Below are 5754 nucleotides of genomic sequence, written 5' to 3'. Positions count from 1 at the left end.
CAAACCTGAAAAACCAAAAAGAACCAACATCAGTGACATACCCTTCAGAAATATTCATCACATTGTCACTTACATTTATCAGGAGCATCCTCGTTTCATGGAAATCAATATCGCAAGATATATTTCATCATTTCAGGGTACTAAGAATACTAGAATACTATACAACAGCATCCCTTACATTGAATACTTCTTGTATCTACAAAGCCATTGTATGCATATTAACCAAATTGGTATCAAGCATTTATTTATATTCAATCTGTATTGGCTTCTAAACACCTTTCACAATTTCCAAGCCATGAGTTAGCTATCTCATTTCTTCTTTGCCTAGTTGCTAATAAGTCACCTATCTGTTGGATAACTGCAGGCCACCCAAACCATATAAACATGTTTTATCTGACTTCCAATGTGGACATGACCTCCTCTATAATGGCCTGACCTAACCAGGGCCACCATGCCCCAGATCTAGTTTCACCGGAGCAATTTTTATTACAAAATAATAAAGAGGCTAACCAGGAGCATATAGACTGCATTCAAAACACCATGCTGGCTAAGTTGGTCAGCCTAGGGGTCCTTACACAGTTAAGGTTGCAGTTTTAACCGAGTTATGACTGTCCAGTTATAACTGACACAGTTTACACTGACGTCGGTTAGAAATGAAATGCACACACACACACACACACAGTTCAATCCCTCGGTTTTTACCATGGATACCGAGGAGTACGATCTTGCCGCTCTCGGTGTATTCTTTGTAATGCTACAAAATAAAAATAAAAAAATAAAACTAAAAAGCGTAAAAGGTGGTTACCGAGGCGAAATCAATGTTCTGATATTAAATTATTAAAGGAATTAAATGAAGAACCAAGTGATTTTCTCAATTCTTTGCGCATGTCTGAAAGTGTACCTAAAGTTGCTTTCGCTTTGTTTACGTGCTATCTCAACAAACTGCACTCACCGCTACCACCTGTAGAAATGAGAAGTTGAGAACTGTACAGTTACGAATCCCCCCAACACACGCTCAGTTCAGTTACTCCTTTCAGTTAAAAATATGGAACACTGCATTTGTCTCAGTTTAACGGTACAGTTTTGTGGAGCTGACGAAATGAGTAACTGAGATACCCACACACATGCAGTTTTAACGGTCAGTAAAAACTGCACGTGTGTGGCCGGCCTAAGAGTTCATAGGCTTCAGTATTTAAGCAGAAGCTTTTTACTTTAATATTTTCATGTTGACAACTAATTTGTTACACAAAAAAGCAAATGTTGATACTTCTCATAAGGCACAAAAATTTTTTTACTATAGCACTATGCTAGGGTCATCTGTACTGTAAGTTTGTTGTCCCGGCCCAGAATGGCTAAAATTCTAGATTTGCAATACACCATGACTTTGGATATAACAATGACATTTGGTTATGTTTTTGCTAATTTGTTGGCAGCAGAAACTGAATAAATGCTAAATTAGATATAAATATCTGGCCATCAGCAACTGGAGTCAGTTTTGGAAGAGAATTTCTGGAAAAACAAAATAAATAAAAAATAAAGGAAGTGGATATTGTCACATGCAGAGTTAATACCAGATATTTAACATATTCAATTCCATTTGAGTGGGGCTGGGCTAACTGAAAAATTTGACCAGAAAACCTATATAGGGTAAATGACCATGCGGCAACAGTGGTTACCAATGCTGGATTGCCTCTGCCTTTCCGAATGAGTATTTAAAGTTTTCAACTCGCTGCCATGAGCATCAGTCAGTTGTGGCATATCCAGGCAGCACACACTAACCACACTCCTCCCAGATTCTTTTCTCCTAAATTGCGAAATAGCATAATTACCATAATCTACATAGCCTACGACATAGAATAAAAGCACTTATGCAATCTAACCTTGTGATTTCAAGTTAGACCATCTTAAAAGTGGCCAAAGGTTGAAAAGAGCGTGCGGCGAGAATGTGGAGCAGAAATTATTTTCACCGCACAGTGACAACATCCACTTCAATAAATAAAAGAAAAGTTATGGGCTAGGGTAGGCCCAGTAGGCATTTCTGGAGAATACAACCCAACCAGACTCAACTTATCCAACCCTAATCCCTGCCATCTAGTCTTAATTACGGCTACTGTGCCGAGTTGATAACGGATATTTAACATTCAAATTCCATTTGATTGGGGCTGGGCTAACTGAAAAATTTGACCAGAAAACCTATATAGGGTAAATGACCATGCGGCAACAGTGGTTACCAATGCCGGATTGCCTCTGCCTTCCTGAATGAGTATTTCAAGTTTTCACCTCGCTGCCATGAGCATCAGTCAGTTGTGGCCTATCCAGGCAGCACTGTGACCACACTCAGATTCTTTTCTCCTAAATTACAAAATAACATTTTAAGTGAGAGACCTACTCTGTCAATTACCCTAATCTACATGGCCTACGACATACAATTGAAGCACTAAGGCAATTTAACCACATACAATTGAAGCAATAAGGCAATTTAACCACATACAATTGAAGCAATAAGGCAATTTAACCTTTTGATTTTAAGTAGACAATGTAAAAGTTACCCCAGGGTAGCAACAGCCTAAGGTCAAGCCTCCAAATACGCTGCCATACCAAAGTGCTCACACACCACTAGCATGCTGGCAAATCAGCTTTCCTACTCTGTATCAAGTAAAGAAATACTACCGGAAGGACTACATGTTTGACAAACCTCTTACAAAGCATTCCTCTACCGATATCAGCAATGTGCCCTACTTGCCGATTACAATGCCGCAGTCTAACGTAAGGCTAAGTGCTGAGCGACAACTTCGTTAAGTCATAGGAGAGTCCTACACTGTACAACCATGCAGTAAACCAATAATAAGGGCTTAAACACTAAGATACCCATCTGAAATATTCATTACCCTACCAGGGTGAATGACCGGGCAAAAATATGGTCAATTGAAAATTCACCTATTCACTCGCCATTTCACAGGTAAAACAAAAAGATTTTTAACTAATTAAACCTTTATGCAAAACTCTCAGATCAGTTTCATTAAGAATAAAAGCTATAGGAAACTACAATACGGACGACAAGATGCATGTCAAGACATCGTAAAACAAGTGTTCAAGGCAGTTATGAATACAATATGGCGTCCCCCAATTAACTACGAATCATCGCCGAGCTTGGACAATTACTTCAGAGACGTTATATGACTGTATACAGACATTTCCGCAGTTTTTAACCTGATTTATATGTTTAACTAACAATTTAAATTAACTCGCGAAACGACGCCCCCGAACATTCGACGGCCCGATGACCGCCTGCGTTTTACCATCAAGATAAATGTGCTCGCGTCTACGGCCACAAATTTTTAGCAAATTTAACACAGGAAATAGACGATTTGTTTACAGAAGTGTGGAAGTGTCGCTGGGTTGTTTTGAGGGGGCCACAATTCTGACTGATGCTAATGGTGACGGATTCGAGTGCTTTTACATGTGGTCGCGCCGGTATGACAAACGTGGTGGTAGCTATACCCTACCAACCGTGCTTATTCCCCGTCATCTGACACTGACTAAAATATACGGAAGAGAAGACCTTTACACTGGGAATATCCTACATGTATTTCTATAGTTAAACTAGAGTAATAGCTACCTATAGGAGTACACGTGGTCTGGAAACGAGATGCTAGACGAGGAGCCATCTGGAGGTAGTGTTACTGCTTCTGCGGGGGACGGGAGAATGAGAGAGAAGCATCGCGGGATCGTTCCAACATTGATCATCAGCGTGGTTCTTCTTCTCTCCGGTTTGTTTTGTGATATAAAATAATTACATTGAGAAATTAAAAGAGATCCGTGGTTGCATAGGTATGCTAAAAATTACTAAATCATACGATATAATAAAAATAACAACAAGATTAGCTTATTTCATTTCGTGAAAATGCCTTCTGACTCTGTAACGGCTCTCTGTGCTATTACTGTGATTCCAATATTTTCCCCGAGACGTTAAAAGAGAACAGTGGTTGCATAGTTATGCTAGGAATTGCTAAATTACACAAATAATTAAATCTAAGTTAAATTCTTACATTAAGTGAAAAGAAAGACTGTCTGTAACGGCTCTATTGTATAATCAGTCAACGTTCTTTCGACTTGTTACCGTTATCGGATTTTAGCTCTCATATTTTGACAATTCATCCTTGAAAATTATAGTTCGTTGACGCTGTTAAGAATATTGGTATTCCAGTAGTTAGATGGAACAAATGGCTAATAAAGATATAAACAGAGAAAGGCTGACATATGTTGCGTGTGTTTTAAAATACTTCAGCCAGGAACACTTCATTGGCCGTTTCAAAAGAATAACGCTACTCATATGTTGTGCACCGCACGGGGTTTTCAACTGCAACCGTTTAATGACTACATACATACTGTGGCGGGATCACAAGCTTAAAATACAAGCAGGCAAAATTCCCTCCACAAACTTAATCAATCCAGCTGCTAAACCCACCCTCGGTCACACTTTCCTCTTCACACTACGGAATACATACAGGGCAATCATTGACCTACACAAACCCAAAAACAAAAAACTCTCAAAACATGTACTTGCCAAACTCCAGATACTCCGGGCTATGCTGTGCTGTCCGCTGGTCGAGGTCGCTGAGACTAACAACTACAAGACAAAAACCAAGAACCATAACCCCACAACTCAACAACCAAGGACCACAACCCCGCAACTCAACAACAAACAAGGAACACAACCACAACAACACAGCAAACAAGGAACTCAACAACACAGCAAACAACAAGCAACACAGCAAACAACACAACAAACAAGGAACACAACCACAACAAACAAGGAACAACCACAACAAAAGACAATTGCACAACCAATCACCAACACAAAAAGGCTACACACACACCCACTAACAACACCAAGGGATCACAACACCTCACCAATAACAACTAGCAACCACACCAAGAAACCACAACAGCTCCCCAACAACAATCCTCAACTACTATATGTAGCAACTCACAAATAACTCAACAAAAACTCACAAGCACAACAAATCCAACAGCACAGGCACATCATCTCCAAAGCAAATAATATCAACCTTAATAACAACCAACAACATATCAACAACAACAACCTAAATGACTTTCAATGCCTTCAATAGACTGCTGCCAACACTACTGACTATCACCAGCTCTCACCAAAGATTGACTGTCACACTGTGACGAAGACCGACTGAAAAACACCATACTCGGACAGCTAACTGCAGCTGCACCACCAGACAACCCAGAACTCACCAACAGCCAATTCAGTCATTAACTATCCATACAGCAATTACACCCCCGCTCTTTCTCTATCTCTCTCTCTCTCTTCTCTCCTCTCTCTCATCTCACTCTCTCTCTTCACACACAGACGTTGTCAAATGGAACTCCATAACTCCTCCATAATACTACCATTTTCCCAAAAATGCTTGATTGGGTGAAAAAGAACTTATTCATATTGCACTTGTTTATTCCACCAAACAAACTAGATCATGCCAAATGAACTTTGTATTTTTTTTTTTCTTTTATATTGGGTCCCACTCCACCAAAGGCACTGCAGGGTCTGCAAAGTCACTCTCATATATATATATATATATATACATATACATATATAGATATATATATATATATATATATATATATATATATATATATATGTGTGTTGTGTGGTGTGTGTGTGTGTGTGTGTATGAATACAATACTGCAGAGACATTCTGTGATCTTATAACAGCGTGCTCCATT

The 5754-nt window shown here is 39.3% G+C and overlaps 1 long non-coding RNA gene across 2 annotated transcripts in view; it reads right to left on the bottom strand.

Annotated features, from left to right (window-relative positions):
* LOC135202308 (uncharacterized) overlaps positions 1-3754 on the bottom strand; it is a 7951-nt gene extending 4197 nt beyond the window's left edge. The window contains exons 1-2 of one of the 2 annotated variants that reach the window (XR_010311712.1): positions 3620-3754; positions 1-5 (exon numbers count right to left, since the gene is read on the bottom strand). The exon at positions 1-5 is cut by the window's left edge and continues 30 nt beyond it. This is a non-coding gene — a long non-coding RNA (uncharacterized LOC135202308). The remainder of the gene's footprint in view (positions 6-3619) is intronic. The other variant, XR_010311711.1, reaches the window with a different exon arrangement.
* Positions 3755-5754: the final 2000 nt, after the last annotated feature.

This window comes from Macrobrachium nipponense, chromosome 30, assembly GCF_015104395.2.
Source record: "Macrobrachium nipponense isolate FS-2020 chromosome 30, ASM1510439v2, whole genome shotgun sequence".
NCBI classification, from domain to species: domain Eukaryota; kingdom Metazoa; phylum Arthropoda; class Malacostraca; order Decapoda; family Palaemonidae; genus Macrobrachium; species Macrobrachium nipponense.
Note: the sequence above shows the minus strand (reverse complement) of the source record. Positions and strands in the feature narration are given on the sequence as shown.